Source organism: Lutra lutra, chromosome 1, assembly GCF_902655055.1.
Source record: "Lutra lutra chromosome 1, mLutLut1.2, whole genome shotgun sequence".
Classification (NCBI taxonomy): Eukaryota; Metazoa; Chordata; class Mammalia; order Carnivora; family Mustelidae; genus Lutra; species Lutra lutra.
Window position 1 is genome coordinate 116,807,946 of NC_062278.1, and position 23,211 is coordinate 116,831,156.

At 46.2% G+C, this 23,211-nt stretch overlaps 2 long non-coding RNA genes across 4 annotated transcripts; one reads left to right on the forward strand and one right to left on the reverse strand.

Annotated features, from left to right (window-relative positions):
* Window positions 1-827: 827 nt before the first annotated feature.
* On the reverse strand, window positions 828-5,948 carry LOC125082875 (uncharacterized). 3 transcript variants are annotated; one of them, XR_007122134.1, is made up of 4 exons: window positions 5,858-5,946; window positions 5,384-5,476; window positions 2,217-2,506; window positions 828-1,780 (listed from the first exon to the last, which is right to left on the reverse strand). It is a non-coding gene; the product is annotated as an uncharacterized LOC125082875 (long non-coding RNA). The 3 variants fall into 3 exon arrangements; XR_007122139.1 differs by lacking the exon at window positions 5,384-5,476 and having other exon boundaries at window positions 5,858-5,948; XR_007122144.1 differs by lacking the exon at window positions 5,384-5,476 and having other exon boundaries at window positions 5,736-5,931.
* Window positions 5,949-6,026: 78 nt separating this feature from the next.
* LOC125082953 (uncharacterized) lies at window positions 6,027-9,063 on the forward strand. The gene is made up of 3 exons (XR_007122150.1): window positions 6,027-6,063; window positions 6,315-6,426; window positions 9,012-9,063. It is a non-coding gene; the product is annotated as an uncharacterized LOC125082953 (long non-coding RNA).
* Window positions 9,064-23,211: the final 14,148 nt, after the last annotated feature.

Here is a 23,211-nt window from a genome sequence, read left to right on the forward strand (position 1 = left end):
TTGGTGGAAAGTGTAAAACACTGCAACCACTTTGGAAAACAGTTGACCCCTTCTTAAATGTTTAAATACGTAACCTACCATACGATCTAGTCATTCTATTCCTAGGTTTCCACCGAAGAAAAATGAAAGTATGTGTCTATACAAGACTTGTATTTTATTATTTTTTTAAGATTTTATTCACTTATTTGAGAGAGAGAGAGAGAACGAGCAGGGGGAGGGGCAGAGGGAGAAGGAGAAGCAGACTCCCCTCTGAGCAGGGATCCCGATGTAAGGCTCCATTCCAGGACCCCGAGATCATGATCTGAGCCCAAGGCAGATGTTAATCCACTCAGCCACCCAGGCGCCCCATCTATACAAGATTTGTACACAGATATTCAGAATAGCTTCATTCCTAACAGCCAGAAACTGGGCATAATCCCAATGTCCACCAACAGAGAAATGTATAAACAAACATTGGTACATCTAGGCAATGGAATGGTACTTGACCATCGAAAGGAACAGACTGGTGGTCTATGCAACAATATGAGTCTTAAAATGATTATGCCAAGTGAAAGAAGGCACATTAAAAAAAAGTACATGTTCTATGGTTCTAGGAATCATATAGGAATTGTAAACTAATTACAGTAAGAATACATCTGTGGTTGCTCTGGGATAGGATAAAGGTGCTACAAAGAGGCACGAAGGAACTCTGGGGAAATGAGTACGTTCAGCACCTTGAGTGGTGATGGTCTCACGTACACTGAAAACGATCAACTCTACACTTTCACTTTGACATACATGCTTTGTCAGTTATACACGAGTAAAGAAAAAGAATATCGACTTCCCTGTTGCACAGACGTGGGTTTAAACCCCAGTTCACCACTTACAGACTGTGAGACCATAGGCAAGTCACTAAAACTCTTTGAACCTCAGTGCTGTCACCTGTAAAATGAGGACTGTACTATTCCTACCTTCTTTGTAAGATTGTTGGGAACCTAAAGCAAAAAGAGGGATATTAATTGTTTAACAGAGTGCCTGGGACATAATAGATGCTTAATACATATTAATTTGTTAAGGTGCTTCCCACACCACCTGGCATTCAGTAAGTGCCCCATAACTTTTCCCCACTGAACCCTCTGTCTTTGGTCATGACATAGTCTTGGCACTCTAGACAAAGAGGGGTCTCTATCTGCACTGGGCAGAAGAAGGCCGCCTCGGAGTGAGACAGCTCAGCTGAGTTTCAATCTCCCTTCTTGCTCCCCAGTGGATCTGGTTGATGTTGGCACCATTAGGCTGGCGAGGGCTGGCAGCCACTGTCCCTTGGGTTGTGACTTGGCCTAAGAGGGGCCTGGCACAGTAGAAGCCTGAGCTCTCCATATCTCCTGGGCTTCATGGAACTTTCCATGTCCACAAAGTGCTGGGGAGCCAAAAGTGTGTGAGCCTTGGCCCTCCCTCCAGGGTGGAGGAAGCATTTTGAAGGAGGGTAGCCCTATTGTCCAGGAGATTTCTTTGGCCACAAAGGTCCCACTGAAGGCTTCACATCCCTGGAACAAAACTGGGGCTAGAACTTTCAGGAGTGAACAAGGCCTGCTCTGTGTGGCCATAGCAGCTGAAACTTGAGCAGGGATGGCAGAGACCCAGCCCCACTGCTAACTTATTCTGGCCCCAAAGATGTCCCCCTTCAGTTAATCTTTTACTTCTCAGATCTTTGACAAAGGGCTGTAGAACAAGGTGGCAGCAGAGCTGGGAGGTGTGGTCCAGCGGGTGGTGGCCAGGTGTGGTGAGCAGGTTTCAGACACTCCTGAAATAAAGGGAGTTTGTTCAGCTTCTTATGGTAAGTTTGCTATTTGCCTGCTAGCCAGTGATGTTAGCAGTATTTAAGTATCAGATCAGACCCACAAATGAGGCCAGTGGGCAGTGAGCTTAGCTCTGAAGACCAAATATCTTCAAGAGGGTATCCGTATGCATTATCTGCAGCGTGGGGTTTGGGGAATTCTGGAAAGAAGGTGGCTTACATACCCCTCTGTTTACCAAACAAACAGCTAGGACCCATTTGTAACCTCACACCAAGTCCATGAGGTTCATATTATTTCTAGATGAGGCAATGGAAGCACAGGATATATTTGAGCTTTGGAGTGAAAAGAATCTTGTTTCATTCATCCATTCAACAAATACTCAAAATTGCATGGCATGGGCAGGGTGTGGGGACTACAACAGTGAGCACAATGCTGTCTTACCCTCAGGTTCTTCGCAGCAGAATAATTTGGTTCCGTTGTGTTTCCTTGTGTAGCCTCGAGCAAGTTACTGACATCTTCTGGACCCCAGCTCCTACCACTGATACATGGGGTGATGACTCTTTGAAAGGATTCCCCATAAAGATGAAGTGGAATTAAATGAGATGATGGATGTCATAGCCTTGGGGTCTAGCAGAGAACAGACACCTCACAAATCCTGCCATGGTGACTATCAGTGATGAGCAGGGCTGGGTCGGGGCTGGGTCCAGGCTGGGCTCGTCTTGTCATGGGACCTGCACCAGATGGGAAGAGCCAAAGCAAAGCGTGAAGAGAGGCAGCTAGAAACTTCCTGGGATGGGGGAAGGCCCAAGGGGCCACACTATCCAAAATGTAGCTCTCTCACAAACCCTTTGCCCAAGCTTTCACTAACGGGCTCTCCTGAAGAAACGGTACATTTGAGTCACCCTCATTCATTCCACACATGTACTTACTAGCACCTTCCATGGGCCAGATGCTGGACATATGAGGTTGCTCTGATACCTTTTCAAGGAGCGTACAGTCCAGTGTGGGAGACCGACAAGCCACAGGCAGCTGTAATGCCGTCTATGGATGGGGGTACCTTGGGGGTAACAGATGACCCACTCATGACGTCATGGACACTGCTTCTTGGCCTTCCTTCCTCGCCCACCAGAAGGTAATCTGCAAAGGCCCCTTCCTTTGGGGGGTAAAGGGTGGAGTCTGAATCCACTCTCTCCTCACTGTTGCCACAACCCAGTCCACACCTGCCTGGCTACTATGGCCACCCACTCATGGTGGCCTTCTCCATTGTTTCCATCCTCCAGCACAACCTGTCATAGTCACTGCACTCAGATGGAGCTCACAACACATCACCTCTTTTTTTTTTTTTTTCTTTAATTCGATAGACAGGGATCACAAGCAGGCAGAGAGGCAGGCAGAGAGAGGAAGGGAAGCAGGATCCTTGCTGAGCAGAGAGCCAGATGTGGGGCTCGATCCCAGGACCCTGGGATCATGACCTGAGCTGAAGGCAGAGGCTTTAACCCACTGAGCCACCCAGGCGCCCCACAGCACATCACCTCTTGGCTCAAAAATCCTCGAGGGCTTTCCTAATACTCATGTGAAGCCTCTACAGATACCGCTCAACCAGCTCGTCCAGAGTCACCTTGTGAGTCCTCTTGGTTCCAATAAAACCAGTCGCCATTTTCCATTCACACCTGCATGGTTCCCTTCCCTGATGTCCTCCCGCCTTGCCCCACTTCCAGCACCAGGGAGACTGTAATTTTATATACAGATCCTTCCACATTCTTAATTTCATTATCCTATAAATCGAAAGTTTAGGATTTTTTGAAAGTAGAAAATACTAAACGTTTGTGAATGCACAAGACCCCCAATAGATCCTTAGATAGATCCTTAATAGGGAAAACAAAACAGAAGTAAAAAAAACTCTGAGCAAACCATTTTCTTGTTCTTGCTATAAACCAGCATAACACTTGGGATGAACCCTCTTTGCAGCCATGGCCAGCCTCCGTATTCTTTATGGACTGGCAGCTTTCGGCAGGTTTTCCCAGCTGGAGGCTGGGCCGCCTCGGGCAGGCATGGGCTCCCTTGTGGCTGGGAACACGACCCACTCCTCAGGAGCAGTCAGTCCTGGCTAGGTGATGGCCGGAAAGAGAGACCTGAGGGCATGTGCAAAGGAGCGTTCCTCTGAGCGCCCGGTGTCCTCCTGGGGCAGGGAGGGCCCCACAAAGCCGTGGAAGGAGCTATTGAGATTTAATTGTACGAACCCTCGTGGCTGATGGGAAGGACAGGAGAGCGGCTCTAAGGGGCTTCTTTTTCTTTTTGTCCCTTTCTTTTCTCTCACTTTTTTCCCCCTGACTGATGAGATAAAAAGAAACGATGCGATGCGTCTGTCTGTCGCAGCCTGGGGACTTTCTTAGGGTTCTCTGTGTGGTGTTATTTGAAAAAAGACAAAACATGGTTGTATTAACACAAAAGTCCAACTCCACGGTTGAAATCTCCCATTCCATTCCCAGGGACAAGTTTCCCAAATGAACCCCGTGCTTATCCGTGTAGACAATGGGGTCCCCAGGGAGCTGCACGTGATGGGAGCTGGGAGTGGGGCCAGTCGGGTCAGTGGGAGGGGAGACTCTCCCGGGCTGCCCACTGGGTCCCTGTGACCTCCGCCATAGCCCTGTGCACAGGGCAATGTGAGTTTCCTATTTTTAGCCTTCATCTCCTGTGTTCAAGTCTGATCCCGAATGCCTGGAGGATCAAGGCACACGACATGTCCGTGTTAGCTTCTGGCGTCATTTTCTGCTTGCTTATCTCGTCTGCATCCTCCCTGAGACTGTCAGCCTGGCACCCTGCACAAAAGCTGGACCAAGGGCGCATTTCGCTGAATGAATGTGCATGGGTGTGTGCACATGTCTTCCCACGTATTCCTAAAAGTTTACAAAGATTCCTAAGAAAAGGATATCGCTGAGCTGCTGGAAGGGGGGAAACAATTGGAAACCTGCACCAGGACCTAAAAAGGGCACTTTCGGACCTGGAGGAACCTGTGGGATCCTCCAGGCAGAGCTTTGGCTGAATTAAAAGAAAGCCATGGCGACTCCTACCTATATTATTATATTAACCTGGTAACTGGGTGCAGCTGAATTAGGGAGCCGCACTGACACACCTGAGGCTGTCACAGAAAAATTGAATATTTTCTTGTGTTTTTTTTTTTTAAAGATTTTATTTATTTATTTGACAGAGAGAGATCACAAGTAGACGGAGAGGAAGGCAGAGAGAGAGAGAGAGAGAGAGAGGGAAGCAGGCTTCTTGCTGAGCAGAGAGCCCAATGTGGGACTCGATCCCAGGACCCTGAGATCATGACCTGAGCCGAAGGCAGCGGCTTAACCCACTGAGCCACCCAGGCGCCCCTATTTTCTTGTTTTTGATGCTTGGTAAAGCAGCGGCCTCTCTCTGGGATAAAATCTCACGTAGGTCCCCCTGGAGTGTCTGGGGACACAGGCTTTTTGAAAGTCAACGTGTGGGATTTAGAGTCACAGGAGAGCGGAACAAACACTGGAAATTTTCTTCAGCCCCTTGACCCACAGATGTGGAAATGAAAGTCCCCAAAGAACCCCTATTTATGAGAAAAAATTGAAAACCTCTTCTGCAGCTTCTTAGTGTAGAGTCCCCACTGGAGGGAGGGGATGTCTGGACCATCCTTGCCTTGAACTCCAAGATGCCAAGGACTGGGGCTAGTGGGCAAAACATAGGCACAGGACCAGTCTAGTGATTGGTTTCCTCTCTCTCCCCTTCCCTCTTTTTCTCCTTCTTTACCCCCACCCTCTTAGTCTCTCTCTCTCTATTTCTCCCCCCACCCCACCCCCGTCTCTGTTTCTTGTAAATGACACTGCCGGGTGAGGCTGCCACATTGGCCATGGTCCATGACCTTCCTCCTTGATTTGGCCGCATCCCTGACCTTCTTCAAAGTATGGCTTCAAGGCTCTAAGGCACCTGTGTGGCCTCGGCGTACGTGCCCTCGGGCCCACATCAGGGCCCTTTGTCTCCTCTTCAATCCTGTTGCTGAGCCTCAAGAGCAAGCCCTCTGAAGCTCTGAGCACAGGGACTGGTTTCACCACCAGGAAGAGCTTCCTCTTCCTTCCAGCCAGACCCCCCACACTCAGCTTGGATGGTCTGGGGCCAGGGCAGGAGGCACAGGCTTCGTGTTTGCGATCGCTGCCGTGCCAACACTGGAATTCCAACAGTTCTCCTTTCTGTCATGTTTTTCTTTCACCTTCCTCCTCCTCCACCCTCTCTGCCCCCTGGTATTGAAGGATGGCAGGTATTTGAACAGGGCAGCAGAACGGGTCCAAGAACAAAGACGGGAGGAAATGAGGAAGCTTCTAGGGGCCAGGGCGGGGGGTGGGGGAGGGCGGCCGAGAAAGAACCTTCAGTGAGGAGTTGGAAGACAGAATATAAACCAACCTCTGCCGCCAGGGAGCTGTGCGACCTTCAGGAGGTTCTTTCCCTCTCCTTGTCTCGGCTTCTCATCTGTGAAATGGGAATCAGACCTCCCACATGCCTTACTTTAAGGTTAAACAAAATAAAGAAGATGGTGGAGTTTCGCACCGTCACGTGGGTCAGGTCTGCCGACTTCCAAGGACCCACAGAAACTTCTCTGGCAGAAACCATGCTCACAGACAAGGTGAGCATTCTCTCTATGCTTATCAAGTGGTTACAGGATACTATTCCAAGCCTCCTCTCTGCAGGGAGGAAATCTGACTCCCCCTGTGGCTGGGTAGAGCAGGTGCAGAGAGGAGGTCTGGCCATCAGGAAGACAACAGGAGGCTTCCAGCGGGACTCTTGGGGTGTCCTGAAAGAGATGGTGATTTAGGATTGCCCTGATTAGCATGTGTCATGTCTTCTAGAACAGATGCTTGACCAACTCTTGAGAATTGAGGGAATTTTTTTAAATGATGGGTTGGAGAACTCCCGTCGATTCCGGGTCCTGAGCTCCATTCATAAAATAATCTAAACCACTTCTTGAAGCCAGTGAGTCTCCTCTGGTCAAGGTCTGGGACTGACCTTACCTACGACTGGATTAATGGGCAGCTGGGCAAGTTAGCAGGAGCCTCCCCACCTACACTCTCCTCTGTTACCTATCAGCCTGCCCTGATGCCTAAAATTTGCCTGTGGGAGGGCGATTCCTCAGATTCCCTGGAATCCAATCACCCAGAGAGAGGAGTCAATATTTGCTATTGCTGAATATGTCAAATATATGTTGCATATCTTTCATTCTAGGACATGTAGACTTCCCACGGGTACTTATAATTTTTTTTAAGATTTTTATTTATTTATTTGAGAGAGAGAGAGCACAGGGGGAGAGTGAGAAGGAGAAGCAGATTCCCCGCTGAGCAGAGAGTCTGATGCAGGGTTTGATCCCAGGACCCGGAGATCATGACCTGACCTGAAGGTAGACACTTAATTGACTGAGCCACCCAGGCGCTCCCCCCACCCCCGATGAGTGCTTTTTAATTGTTGCATAGAGTTGGGGGGTACACCCAACAATCAGAGTTGTCTGGCAGCTATAAGAACAGCCTTGAAAGGTGATGAGCTGCCTGTCGCTAGAGAAAGTCAAGCAGACAATAACTGCATGTGAGTCATCGTGAGGATTCCTGCAGGGGGTGTGCAGGTTATAGACACATGAATTAGTAATTGATACGGAGCAAGCATTACATCTCCAGGACTGTTCTAAATACTTCACATGGGCCCTCACCTGTGATATTCACAGAACTCTAAGACGTAAGCACTGTTATTGTTCCCATTAGTACAGATGAGAAAATGGAGTTACAGGGAAATGTCCTAGGTCATAGAGCTGGAACATCACAGAGCCTGGACTCAAACCTGGGGAGGATGCTTCCACAGTCCATGCTCTCAGCCTTAATATGATAACACTGACCTTCATAGGAACTCTCTGAGCAAGTACCCTTCCGTCTCCCGAGTCCAGCGAGGCTCCACTTTGCTGAGGGCTGGTGCCACTGATGTTCTTGTCCAATCAGCCCTGACTGGCTGGTACCTTCCTTTGCTCACCCAGACCATAAGGCCCACAAAAGATGCATGTCTTTGAGAGATGAGAGACTTCTCCTAGGAGAAGACGACAGTGGGAACGTCCCTCTCTGCTGCTTGGCTGGCCTGGGCAGCTGGGGTGTGTCCTCTCTTGGCCATCCCTGGCCTAGTCCCAGGGGAAACAAGGGCCCTGGAGCTCCCACCATCCTCTCTCAGGCTCTTCCACTGCCCCTCACATATTTGACCCGGCCCTCCATCTGGCTTGCACACATGGGCTGAGCTTCCAGACTGGGAGGAGATGAAACCATTTGGAGCCTGGCACATCCTGACTTGGCAGCCCACGGACTGGAAACCGGCCAGGCCCAGAACTCCTGGCCCACTGAGACCCCCGGCTCCTCCATGGCCAGAAGGCCTTCTGTAGCTTCACAGGAACTCACTCCTGCTGATTGGATTTCCTTGCAAAGACTCCTAGATCTTTTTTTTTTTTAAACAAATTCTGGAATTTATGTTTTTGAAATTTGAGGATTTTTTTTTTTTTTAAGAGAAAACACATTCTGGAACACAGACTTTTTGGGCTAGTAACAGTCCTAGAAGCTACCATTTATGGAGCAGCTACTAGGAAGAAGGCCCTGGACAAAACACCGTTTCTATAGGTGCTCCTGGTGTTGCCCCCACTCATACCAGGCAGCGCCAAGGGGGTGCATGCATGACAAGTGTTGGCTGTGCGGGGAATAGAACGCCGTGGTTCCAAGTGAGTCAGTTCCGGCCCCTCTACCAAATGACTGCGTGACCTTGGGCAACTGGCGGACTCTTTCTGTGCCGCACTGTATTCCCAGCCATGAAACAGGAATAAGAAGAGTATGTTGTTCAGAGATGGAGATAAGACATATTTAGCACAGAATCTGGCACCTAATAAACATTATCTTCCATTATTATTAGTGATAATTTATTAGGTCAGTGTTAGTATTATCCCCATTTTATAGATGAAAGAAGTAAGGCACAGAGAAGTCCAGCACATTGCCCAAAATCACACAGCTAATACATGGCAGAGCCAGGATTTAACCCCAGGGGGTTTCTGGCTCCAAAACACTCACTCTTACCTGTCACTTGAACTGCCTCCAGAGATTCCTAGAATGTTAACATAAAATTAAGGAATGTTCCTTAAATCGTTTCTAGTCATAGATGTTGTGGGGAAATGTCAGATATTCCCATTTATACCAACAGGCTGCTTATCTGGAGAAATTGCTCAAACTGATCAAAAGGGCGAGGGCTTTCCACAAAGAATTTAAAGAATCAACTTTCCAGAGAGAAAGCCTTTGGCAGATGTGAATTGAAAGGTAACGTAGTTTGCTGCGAGAGCCCTGGGCTGGGTCAGGAGACCTGTGTTTCCTTTGGAGTCCACCGCCCATTTGCCATATGGCCTGGTGTGTTATCGGCCTTCTCTGGGGTCAGTTTCCTTATCCGTACAGTGAGGGTTGACAGTCAGTGCTCTTCACGAGGCTTCCTGTTCAGTGAACCCTTTTACTCACAGCTTCATTCAACAAATTTTGTCAAGTACCGACTGTGTGCCAGGAACCCTTGCAGAGCTAGAAAGGCAAGATCAAACAGTGCTCTGGTTGTGGTCTGTGACTTCAGGGAGCCTGGAGTCAGTGACACAGAGAGAAGCAAAAAGATAATGGCCACAAATTGGAGGGCATGCTGGAGGCACAGGTTGGAGGGATCCTACAGGAAGGCTCCTAAGCCAGCTTGAGGGGACCAGATAGGTTTTCTTAGAGGAGGGGACATTTCAGCAGAGACCTGGCGGATGCTAGCTAGCATGGGGCCAGGGGGCAAGGAAGACACAGACTTGTAGATTCGTGAATGTGGATTTGTAGAAGTGAAGTGTGGCATGGTTGGGTCTCAGAGGGTGAGGGGCAAGGAGGTGGCTGGAGAGAAGGATGGACAGTCAGGCAAAGCCCTGATATCATGCCAGACCTTGGCAACCCCGGTGAGGATTCTGATTTTATCTTGATGTCATTCAGGAGTATCCCAAGAATTTTAGATCTTTAGAACGATCACCGTGGCTGCCCTAGAGGAGGCTGAAGCAGACTGAAGAATGAACGTGGGCAGACCTGTAAGGTAGCTATTGCAACAGACTGCTACAGAGGCCATGGTGCCTCGATGGGGAGAGCAGGCCAAGGAGCAGGAAAACAGGAGATGAGGGTGAGTGAGAAGTTGGAACGGGTAGGGCTTGGTCTCTGGTAACTTGATGTGGAGCAAGAGGGTAGGAGAGAAGCCAGTAAACAGCAGAGTTGTGCTGTCGGAAGTTGGTGGGGGGTGGACTGGGCAGGAGACCCACCCCAGCAAACCGCCAGCTGGGCCACATCCGGGGCCCTGAGCCCAGCCTTCCCTACTTTGCCCCTAACACGCCCTCCTTGGCGACCAAAGCTCCAGCCCCACATCTGAGCTCCAGATCCATCTGTCCACTAGCTAAGGTCCCCCTCCCTCTTGGCCATCCCTGACCACCAAGATGCCAACGTGTTCAGCCCAAACCATTCGTCTCTGGCGCCCCCCTCCTCCCCCTCCCCTTAGACCCCGGTTCAGCAACAGGCACCACCTCCGTCCCGCCCACTTTCCAAAGCAGGCTGTCTGCTGCTCTGAGGAGTCTTGCGTGCTTGCAGGATCCACGTGCATCTTGGAAACCTGGGGTTCAGAGCAGGCTGCGGTGAGGGGAAGGAGGGACAGAGCAATTATCGGCCTTCAAGACGCCGCCTGTGCTGTTGGCAGGAATGTTTTTTTCCTGGGTGTCAATATGAGCCCAGGGTCATTTTTCAGCATTTGCCAATGGCTGTAATTGCGTAAGGCTGAGTGGCTCTCCAGAGAATCCCCGCCGCTCTCCATTCTCTCCTCCCGGACAGTGCTCTATAGACACGCCCCAGGCCATGGATCATGTTTTTCACATAACCCGTTAATTACTAAATAAAACAACCGAGCTTTCAACCTGATTAGCCCAGATTAATGGCCAGCAGCGGGTTTCACGCGCCTGCACAATTTATCACTGAAAAGAACTGTGTCTTTAATGATTTAGCTACCTGGCCTAGCGGGGCCTGCTCAGGGCCGCGGGCCTCCGGGAGAAGTTAATTGCTGTTCTTCGTTTCTGACCTGAAAAGGCCCAGGTGACAGTTCCCATTAGCTAGGCTTGGCCTGCTTGATGACAAAGGATGGCAGGAAGCCCTTCCCTCCCACTTTGTTCGGAAGATATATCGAGGTCAAGTGTCCCCAGCCCCACCACACCAGCTGCCAGCTGGAACAGGTTGAGTCAACCTGTAAATTTATGGTTTTCTCTGCAAGCCCCCTTCCCCCCGCGGCTCCCTAGCTCCCACTCCTATATTCCCCCACCCCCCACCCTCACCCACCACAGGCCCTTTTTTCATTCGTTCCTCAATATGTTGAAAGAGTGAATCATTTTTTGTTTGTAATTGTTAAATTTCACCAGGAATTCTAGGACCTTTCATAAAAATAAGAAAAAAGAGATTTACCCCTGTTCTTTTCCTTGACATTTTAGCCCGGTTTGGTTCTTCAGTGGGGGAGAGAGAGAGAGTGAACATTTCTTTAATCATTTATCATTGAAAGATCCTTTGATCAAGAGGCTCTTCAAATGTAAGAACTGGTCACAGGCATCTGGTACAACTTGCATTTTCCAGACAAAACGGAAAATACCTCTTGCTGAGGCCCAAGGTAGGGGGAATAAAGGCTCCAACGTGACGTGGCGGGTGAGCGGTGGCCCTGAGGGTGGCCAGGCGGGGTGTTTTCCAACAACCAGCGCTGCCCACTCTTTGTTCATCATAACAAAACCAGCATTTAACAATACTTATGTTCTAGACATCACTTTCTCAGTAGTCACAGCAAGCGGTGAGGTGGAAGCCATGCCCATTTTTCAGGCGAGGCCACTGAGCCCTTGTTCTGTGTTCTGTGTTCGGGTGGTGCTGAACAACAGAACTTTCTATGATGGTGGGGATATTCTGCATCTGAGCTGTCCTATAGAGTGGCCGCCAGTCTCACGTGGCCGTTGAGGAATTGAATTACAGCTATAGTGACTGAACTTTCAGATTGTTTATTGCTATACTCTAGAAATACAGCTGATTTTTGTATGTCGATCTGGTATCCTGGAGGTTTCCTGAATTCACTTATTCCAATAGGCTTGGAAATAGAATTTATTTTTTAGAGCAGTTTACAGAGCAATGAGGTGGAATGTACGCAGAGTTCCCATGTACCCTCTTGGGAACCGCCCCCCTCCTTGCACCCGGCCTCCTGGACGTTAGGGTGGTCTGTTGGTTACAACGTGAACCAGTATTGATTTCACTGTTAGCTGAAGTCCTTAGTTTGGTGTTCGCCCCTTGTGCTGTCAGTTTTATGGAGGCTGAAACACGCACAGTGCCATATATCTGTCCTTACAGCATCTTACAGAACAGTTCCGCTGCCCTAAAAATCCTCTGGGCTCCACCTGTTCATCCCTCCGTGCCTCCCCTAAACCCCTGGTAGCCACTTGTCTTTTCAGTGTCTTCACAGTTTTGCCTTTCCCAGAATGTCATATAGTTGGAATCATACAGCCTTTCCAGACTGTCTTCCTTCACTTAGCAATTTGCATTGAAGTTTCCATCTTGTCTTCTCATAACTTGAGCAGAAGTGAGAGCACACTTCTCAGTGAATAACAATTGTATACAACAAATTGAGTATCAGAATGTTTATCCGTTCACCTACTGAAAGACATCTTGATTGCTTCCGAGTTTTGGCAATGATGAAAAGGGCTGCTGTAAATGTTAGTGCACAGATCATTTGTGTGAACATAAATTTTTAGCTTATTTGGCTAAATACCCAGGGATGCGATTGCTGTATTATGAATGAGAGTTCCCCTTGCTCCACATCCTCACTGGCATTTGGTGGTGTTGGTGTTTTTCATTCTCACCTTTCTAATAGACATGATGCGGTGTCTCAGTGTTGTTTTCATTCTCGGTTCCCTGATGACTTACTGTGTTGAGTATCTTCTTTTGCTTATTTGCCATCTGTATTTCTTCTTTGGTGAAATGTCTGTTCAGATCTTTTGCCCATTTTTCAATCAAGTTGTTCATTTTCTTATTGTTGTGTTTTCAGAATTTTTTTTTTTTTGAAGATTTTATTTATTTATTTGACAGATGGATCACAAGTAGGCAGGGGGGCAGGCAGAGAGAGTGGGGGAAGCAAGCTCCCCACTGAACAGAGAGCCTGGGCTCCATCCAGGACCCTGGGATCCTGACCTGAGCTGGAGGCAGTGGCTTTAACCCACTGAACTACCCAGGTGCCCTGAGTTTTCAGAATTCCTCATCTACTTAGGAAAACAGTACTTTTCCAATGTGTCTTTTGAGAATATTTTCCGCTAGTCTGTGGCTTTTCTTCTCAGTCTTTTATAGAGCAGAAGCTTTTAATCTTAATGAAGTCCAGCCCATCAATTATTTGTTTCATGGGTCGCACCTTTGTGGTTGCATCTAGGAAGTCATCACCAAACCCAAGGTCATTTAGCTTTTCTTTTATATTCTAGGAGTTTCACCTTTTACATTTAGATCTGCGATCTACTTTGAGTTAATTTTTGTGAATGAACTTTTTGCATGTGGATGTCCAGTGGCTCCAGTGCTATTTGTTGACAAGATATTTTCATCATTGTGTTGTCTTTGCTCCTTTGTCAAAGATCACTTGACTATATTTGTGAGGGTCTATTTCTGGGCTATTTGTTCCATTGAACTATTTGTCTATTTTTTCATCAATACCACTCTATTTTAATTACTGTAGCTTTATGGTAAGTCTTGAAGTCAGACAATATCAATTCTCTGAATTTGTTCTTCTCCTTCAATATTGGACACCTATAATTTTGCCTCTTTAATAAAACTTTAGAATCAATTTGTTGGTAGTCACAAAATAATTTTCTGGAACTTTGATTGAGATTGCATTGAATCAAATTAGGAAGAAACTGACATATTGACAGCACTGAGTCTTCTTATCCACAAACATGAAATATCTCTCCGTTTATTTAGCTTCTCTTTGATTTCTCTTCTCAGGGTTTTGTACTTTTCTGCATTTATATCTTATATACTTTGCATTAGATTCATACCTAAGTATTTCATTTTTATGGTATGTAGAAAAGCTATTGACTGTATATCACCCTTGCTCCCTGCAATTGCTATACTAGCTTTATGTTTTCCAAGAGTTGTTTTGGTTTGGGGGTTGTTTTAATTTTTTGTTTGTTTTCGTCAATTCTTTTGGATTTTCTTCTTTTTTTTTTTTAAAGATTTTATTTATTAATTTGACAGACAGAGATCACAAGTAGGCAGAGAGGCAGGCAGAGAGAGAGAGGGAAGCAGGCTCCCTGCTGAGCAGAGAGCCTGACTCAGGACTCGACCCCAGGACCCCGGGATCATGACCTGAGCCGAAGGCAGAGGCTTTAACCCACTGAGCCACCGAGACACCCTGTCTTTTGGATTTTCTACATCATTTGCAAATGAAGACAGTTTTATTTCTTCCTTCCCAATTTGTATGTTTGTACTTCCAAGCAAACATTTGTTTTTAAATGACATCCATGTGCTGTTGTTTTCTTTTTCCCTCCTTTTTTTTAAAGGTCCAAAAAATTAAAAAAGGGTCTAAAATTTTAATGTGGGTAAATGGCAAAAAAGTCCTTAACTTCTAATACTTCTTTTTCAAATCCTAGTACTACATTTAAACTACAAAGTAACATAAATTTGTATGTAAATTGTTAATAATTAGGAATTGTTAAAGGAATCTTTGTTCTACATGGGAAATCATTCCTTCTTGAAGCTCAGAAACTTCCTGGCAGGAATGTTTTTTTTTTCCTTCATAGTAGTTCTTTTTTAGAAAAATCCTTTAGTAACTATTCTGTTTATGGCAAAATTTCTCAAGTTTTGTTCATCTGAAAATGTATTTTTGTCCTTTTTCTTGAATGATATTTTAGTTGAGTTTACAATCCTGGGTTGACAATTTTTTGTTTTAGCACTTGGTCTTTCTGTTGACTCCAAAAATACGTATTCTGCATATTTCTTTTGATCAACTTCCCAGTTCACAGAGTCTTTCTTTGGCTGTGCCTAATTTAATGCTTAAGGTTCATGTAGGTTTTTTTTTTCCCTCATCCACTTAATTTTTAACTACAATGATTCTGTTTTCTCATGTTTAGAATTCTGTTGGGTTGTTTGCTACCAATGCCTGGGCCTTTTTGAGAATATTTTATTCTTTGCTTGTGTTTTTTTATCTCATTTATTCCCTAAAGCATTTCCTTAAAACATACCAGTTTTTTATTCTGTGCCATGTAATTCATATGTATATGTGTGTGTGTATACATGTGTGTGTGTGCATATACACGTGTGTGTGTGCATATATATATGTAATATATACATATATATATATATGAAGTCCTTGGGAGTTCACAAGGCTGTTTGTTTTTACTTCAGGTTTTTGTTATAGTGCCTATTTTTTTTTTAAGATTTGGGATTGTGAGCTCCCATAATCCCATGTTCAGCTGCGTTTTTCTGTGGAAGCCCATGAGATCTGGCTTTTAAGTCCATCCTTACAGAAGGATATGACTTGACTTCTACCAGGTGACCCTGGGATGCTGTAACCCCATCACTTTAAAGTAAATTCTTCTGTTTGGGGCTTCCAGTCAACACAGGGAGTGTGAATTTAACTCCTCATGCAGCTAGGTTTCATTTTCACCTTCCTTTGATCAATGGTATGGTTATTTCCAGTCCAGCTTTCTATGAGACTATATCCCTAAGGCTTCCCACTTTATGGTGGGCCCGTTTCCAATACCCCAGCGTTCTGGGGCTGAGTGTCTGGTCTTCTCCAAGGCAGGACCAGAAGAATCAGATTCATTTCAGACTCTGACCCCCACTCTCAAGAAGAGCTGCAGGGTCAGCACTGACTCCCTCTTTTTTGGCTCCTGGTGATTTTCCTTACGTTCTGACTGGCTCCTTTCTGAATCTAAAAAGTGCACATGGTGTATTCACAAGAGGAATCTTCAAGCTTTCTAGCTATTTGCCAGAATGCCATGGCATGAATTTCTTTCTAAAAGGAGTCATGTTTGGGGGCACCTGGAGGGGCTTGGTCAGTTAAGTGTCTGCCTTCGGCTCAGGTCATGATCCCGGGGTCCTGGGACCCAGCCCCACATCCGGCTCCTTGCTCAGCAGGGAGTCTGCTTCTCCCTCTCCCTCTCTGTCTGCCTGCTTCTCCCTCTGCCTGCTTCTCCCTCTGCTTGTATTCCCTTCCTGTCAAATACATACATACATACATACATAAATCTTTAAAAAAAATTAATCATGTTTTCACTTCATCGTTAAATATCAACTTTTTTTAAGAGATTGGTTGTGTGTATATTAAAAATATTTAGTTTATAAGAAAATACCAAACTCTCTCCCAAAGTGGCTGTGCCATTTTGCATTCCTACCAGGAAAGAATGAGTGTTCTCCTTGCTCCACATCCTTGCCAACATTTGCATTGAAGCTTCTATCATGTCTTCTTATAACTTGAGAGCTCACTTCTCAGTGAGTGACAATTGTATGCAACAAATTGAGTATAAAAATGTTTATCTATTCACCTACTGAATAGATACCTACCACAGAAAAGGGGAAATTTAGAATAATTTGTCTTTTCATAAGAGAAAAAATGTGTGCCTCATTTTTAAGTGCCTTGTCATGAGAAAGCCACAGGGGTCTTCATGGTTATTTACCGTCCGCAATTTAAAATAATTACTAAAACCACCTAACTGGGCTCATATGAACCGCAACACCTCCTCATAAGCTGAGAGGAGACAGAACAAATGAGTTTTCTGTCTACCTGCCAAGTTGTCTCACTGATAGATCTTGGATGATGGCTCAGTAATGTTAATTAAACTTAAATTCTATGTTTTATCATCAAGTGAAAATCTGTAGAAGTTCTAATAGTCTCTTTCTCTCTTCCCAGTGGCAAATCTCACCTGCCCTCGGGAGCACAGGTACCAGTCCCTACACCACAAATATTTTTGGTTGTCACAGTTGGAAGAAGGTACTTGGGGCATCTAATGGGTGGAGGCCAGGGATTCTGGTAAGTATCCTACAGTGCACAGGATAGGTCCTTTGGAACTGAGAATTATTTGTCAAAAATTTTTAAAGCTCTCAGGTTGAGAAGCTCTGAGCTACAAATCCCTCAGAGCACCGTGGCCCGTGTTTCAGTCCTATTCTTCACCTCCCCCTGACTCAGGTCTTGTGGGCTGAGCACACCTCACTCCTCAAATCGACTACATCGATTTGGTTTCTCCGCTTCCCATTCTTAGTAGACTTCCCAGGTGTGGGGTGTGAATTGTTGTCCAGGGGTAGTATTTCTGATTTAGTATCTCTGCTTCAGAACTAGATGGTTTACTGGGTTCAAAAGAAAGGCGCTTTTCCTAATCTTTTGCTTCAGGTGATTATTCCAATAATATCATTATTCTACACCAAAGGGACTGTAGGCATTGACTTCTCCTGTAAAAGCGAACTTGGGGGGACTGCAATGCTGTCTCCTGTAATTTCAGGGTTCTGGTTCTAAGAGTGGAGATGGGGGATGGAGGGAGATAGGGTGGCAAGTTCAAGAATGGGATAAACACGGCGGGGGTGGGGAGGAGAGACAGGGACCCAAATGACACACCTGAAGCTTGGGTTACTTGAAGGCACTGGTAAGCAAGGTCCAGGGCAGACAGGCAAGGGAAGAGGCCAGTGAGGGCCAGAAGTGGAATATAACCCCCAAACCAGTCATTAAAGATTTTGAGAGATGCTTGCTAGAAATTAGTGGCAAGATTTTCACCTGTTTCTCTTCAACAATGACACCAACCAGGCTTTATCGAAGAGTGAGAAGCCCTTTGCTGGAGACATGCCTGGACTCCGCTGGCCTGAGGGTCAAGCAGGGCATCCCTCCCCACTTCTTCCCTGCTGGCTGCCCCCCCTGGCCTGAGCTCACCCTGCATCCAGATGCTGCCTGGCCCCTCAGTGGCTTTCCACCCCACCCAACGCCAGGATTGGAAGGTCCTGAGACCTCATTCATTTCATCTTTGCCCTATGTTTTCAGGATGAAGAAACTAACGGAGAAGGCCCTGGCTCCCATTTGGACATAGCCCCTTGTTTCTGAGGGTGGTGCTCTGTGGTTGGAAGGACCCGGGAGCAAGCATTGTCCTCGACCTCACAGGCCCAGAAAGGGAAGTGAGGCAAGTCAGAAGTGTGCCCAAGAGGAGCATGAGGAGCAGGCCAGCTGGGCCTGGCAGAACCGTCCTCCCAAGTGGGACCCAACTCTCAGCCTCAAGGAACACAGGCAGAGAAGATTTTGAAGCCAGGATCAATGTCTTCTCCCACAAGGAGGGAGAAAATAAAATCCATGTTGAGCCCTCTCATGCAGCTAATGAAAAGGAGACAGGGCTGCAGGGTGGGAGCCCCCAGGGAGCGCAGGGGGAGGCATTTAACCATTGAGCTTTTTCTGCTTATGTAATAGATCTTCATTATCTCCACTGTCCTGTGGTTCCCCAGTTCCCCAGGGAAATGCTTAACGACAAAAACTGCTTATTAAGCGGTGCCAGTGCCCTCCAAGAGCTGATGGAAGGGGGAGGCAGCACCTTCCTCCTCCTGGTTCTGGTCGTTTCCTTTCTTATAGCTGATCTTGGAGCCACTGGCCAGAGTCAGAGAGCAAGGGCAGCGGGCTCCCCACAGCGGCCTCCAGATTCACTCTGAGGGAAGCTGACTCCAGGGTAAGGCTGCCAGTCTCCTTCCCTGGTAAAGGGAGTCTGAGCTGCCATTTTGTGTGCCCTTCAGTGTGGATTTCCCCTTGGGCACTGCTCAGGCTCCCCCCGGAAGCCACATTTACACTGGGTGCCAGTTAACGTTCCAGACACTTGACCAACATTAACCCACTTCATCTGCGAACGAGTATTACGGAGTCAGGAGCTGTTCCTAGGCTGTTTTTAAAGAAAAGAAAATGGACGCCCACAGGAGTCATGTTGGCCAGCTGTAGGAACATGTCTGCTTCCACGTATTTCTAATCTCTGTTCTGCATGCAGGCATGGGCTCATTTTTCCTCTGCCCACCGTTCTGACCCAGTCTTGCATGCGCTCCTCTTCCCCCACCCCCAGAGCCCTCCCAGGCTGTGCCCCTCTTGTCACTCTGCCCACTTGGCCTCTCTCTGTCCTGTGGGGCACAGCCACCTGCACCTCTCACACACACCTTCATTTGTACATTTTCTGCTATTTCTGCCAAAAATTTCCTCAAACATAAAAACACAAGAAGAGGCATTTCTCTTCTAAGGAAATGACCTGAAAAAAACATCAAGGTCTTAGGCACAGAGACATCATCCCAGTGTTGTTTGTAAGGTTGACAAACTGGAACAATCTTAGTGTTCGAGGATGGGGGATCAGTTAACAAAATTTGAAAGAGTATCAGGCAGGAGTATCAGTAAAAACTCCTATTTCAAGTCCAGCATAGGGAATAGAGTCAATGAAATGTAACAAAATCATATGGTGACAGATAGAGGCTACCCTTGTGGTGAGTATAGCATCATGTATAGAGAAGTCCAATCACTATGTTACACCTGCAACTAATGTAACATTGTGTGTTGACTATACTCAAATAAAAAAAGTTCCTATTCCAGGAAGCTTCTAATGAGGAAATATGTTTATGATTAATGTTAAGGAGAAACATGGGACCCAAATTTTATACACACACACACACACACACACACACACACACACACACACATGTATATGTATATATATACATACATATGTATACATACATATATATACATACATATGTATACATACATATATATACACATATATATATACACACACACACACACATACACACCACAGGGGCTTAACTGTTGTCATCAATGGTAAGTGGACCGGGGTAAGAATATTTTGGGGAGTAAGCAATATTTCTATTGCTGATAATGTTTAGAATTGCAGTCACATAATGTAAAGCAGGCAGCTTTTAGTCAATTTCATTTTTTTTTTTTTAATCCAGTCTGGCAAACTGCCTTTTGGTTGGTTTGTTTAAGCATTTTCTTTTATTTTTTAGATTTTTTAAAAAAGATTTTATTTATTTATTTATTTATTTGAGAGGCAGAGAGAGAGCAGGAGCAGGGGGAAGAGCTGAGGGAGAGGGAGAAGCAGGTTCCCGGCTGAGCAGGGAGCCTTACACCACCGGCCTCTCACCATGGTTGTTTCTGTATCTTAGTTATTGTAAGTAATGTTGCAAGGAACATGGGTGTGCGGATATCTTTTTAGGTTAGTGGTAGTAGTCGAAGTGGAATTGCTAGATCATGGGGTAGTTCTATTTTTGATTTTCCAAGGAAGCTCGGCTCAGGCCGTATGCTGAGGTGGCTATAGGCATACCTCCTTGGTTTCCTGCCTCTCGGGGATCCCTGTCCTTCACTGCCTGATGGCCAGTGTCTTCAGAGTTGTTGTTTTCTCTACCTCATCTGCTTTTCTCCTTGTCTTTGGTCATTTTAGCTCTAAGAGTAAATCTGATCCTTGTTAATCATCTTGACTAGAAGTGCAGGTTCTGACTGGCATCCAAAGTCTCACAAATTTTGATATGATGCGTTTGTAATCATAGCTTAGATCAAAATATTTTCTCATTTCTCTCAATAGCTTCTTTACATTTAAAGTCTTATCTGTAAATTCTAACATCTCTTTCACCTTAGAGTTCATTTCTATAGATTGATTCTTTTCTATTGATTTTGTTGGATCACCCCGTCTTAACTTCTTCCCATGTTTGGTGATTTTTGATTGCACATTCCTCAATACAAATAATAGAATATAAGAAGTTCTGACTATGACGCTTTCCTCTGAAGGACATTGGATTTTGTTCTCAAAGGCAGTTAAATGATTGAAAGATCTTTGGGGTCCTGTCATTCTTGTTTCTTTTTCTTTGCAAGAGTGAGTCTGTTTTTGTGTTGAGCTTAGTTTTGATTTGGCCCTAATCCTAGGTCATGGTTCTTCCTCTTAAGGTATAGCTTTCCTGGGGTCTCAAGTGAATCCTCAGGGTATCTCCACTCAGCACTGCCGGACTCATGGCCTCTCTGTAGAGTCTCCGCCCAGCAGCATGTGACATTTGCAAGGCCCTGTGCATTCTTGGATTCTGTCTGTGCAGCCCACTCTCAGTGACAGACTCTCAGTCAGTCCCCAAGCAGGTGTCAGGGGCCCACCTTTTCGGGAAGCTCTTTCTCCTCTGATGGCCCACCCCACAAATTCCAGCCTTTTCTGTAGTCTGGAGTTCGCATCCCTACCTTGTCGGCTTAGAGGGAGCCTGGTTCAGCGTGGGATCTAAGTCAACTGTTGCAGGGAAGCTCCCCTGGGCACAAAGCTGGGGTGACCATGGGTCTGTCCTCTTAGAGTTCACTTTTCTCCAAACTCAGTCTCCCACTGCCTATTGTTCAGTGTCTGAAGTCAGTCCCTCATATGTTTTGTCTCTGTTGGTAGCTATTTAAAATGGGAGAGCAAGTTATGTACCAGTTAGTCTGTTGTGGCCAGAAACAGAAATCCCCATGTGAGATTTTAATTCTTTGCACCATCAGCCTTCCTGATGCTCCAGAGTGGGAGGGTCTGATTTCTCTTAAACTGTTGTAATAGTCTTTAACAAGTTCCCTGTAGCTTAAAACAAGAAGTCCTATGTCTTTCAGGCTTGGCTGACTGAGTGACTTCACTGAGAAGGCTTATGGGGATTAACTAGAAACTGGTCAAAATGTACTAGGAAGAGAGAAATGGATGCTTTATTGCTAAACAAAATCTTCTCTGACCACAAACTCCCCAAAGGGAGGGGCTTGGCATTGGGCAGCCTTCTTATTCTGATTTTCTGTCCTCCACTTAGGAAATAAATGTGATGTCAGAGCCAAGAAAATCATCACCCCATCACCCTCCTCTCTTTCTGCCAGAGTCCCCATTTCCAGGTTAACAGAAAATTGACATCAATCTGAAACCAGTGAGCACTGCACATCCTCACAAAATTCTGTCGGAGCATAAGCTGGTACTTCCTCACTGGACCCCCCCGCCCTTGAACTTCAGTGCCCTTAAAGCACAGGTGTTGTGTGATCCCCACCCCTGCCACCACTCATCTGCTTGTCATAAATTGTAATTCTGCCTTGAGGGCAGAAACCTTGCCTGTAGCTCCAGATCTAGCAAACTGCCTGGCATATAGGAGCCAAGAATTGTTCATTGAATGTTCACAGAATTGGTGAGTGGATCCACAAATGAACAGATTCCTCTGGAACTCAACCAAAAAGGATAAAAATAGAAGGGCTTAAAGGATTGAAAGAGGAAGGGTTAGTTCCTGAGTATGTCTAATTTTTAATCTATAAGACACGAAGACCTCTTGGCCAGAGATGACTGTGAAGGCTACTTTTTACTGGAAACAGAAGTTGAATCAATAGAAGGATGCTGCTGATGGGAACTGGGTGTGCATGTGTCCAGGCTTTCTGTTGGGGCTTTTGTGACACACTGAATCTTGTCCCAGGGATGTACACCCAAATTGGGCCTCCCTCACAGTGACACATACCAGGGAAGGGCTTCTTCTTTTCTATGGAGGGCTTGACATATATGGGTTTTAATAACTCCGAGGGCACTGAGCCTTCCACATATGGCTTAGTGAACATCTTGCTTTCTCTTAGTTATGGTGGCAGAAGAAACCAAGAACAAAAACAGGACATTCTTTGATTAAAAGAGCCCTAGACATAGAACACTAGTGACTACTTGTCATAACATCTCAACTCATGGTGGGGGAAACCTGGGCTAGGGACCGAGATGGGACAGAATGAATCCAAGGGCACCTAGGGAGTAAGGAGCAGCACAAGGTCTACTTTCTGGGACATCTTCCTCTAACTGAGGCTGTTTTTGTGTGTTTGTCACCCCTCCCCTCCACCTTCCCCACCTGCTCCTGCCTACATAGAAGGCTATGTTTCAACTTGAGTCATTTATCTTCCCAAGTAAGGGCAGGAGACTTCTTAATCTCATGTCATTGGAGAGGGTCAGAAAAGAAGACTTTTTTTTTTTTTTTTTTTTGCAACACACCCCTAGGAAAGTGTGAAATCTCCAGGGCAGTGAGAGCTCGGTCAAAAGTCCAGTGACTGTTTAGAATCAGTAAAGGCTGTGGTGGGGATCAGAGCAGGAAAGAGAGGACACCAGCCAGGAGCTGGAAGGTCTGAGCACATCCTGTCTCTGACTTGTTGCACGAACTGAGGAAGCTTATTTTACCATCTGTGACCAAGGGGCTGGGATAGATCATCTTACTTGTATCTTATTCTAAACCAGAAGCACATTTAGAAAATGTATACGGCATGGGGCGCCTGGCTATTTCAGTTGGTAGAACATGCGACTCTTGATCTCGGGGTTGTAGGCTCGAGCCCCATGTTGGGT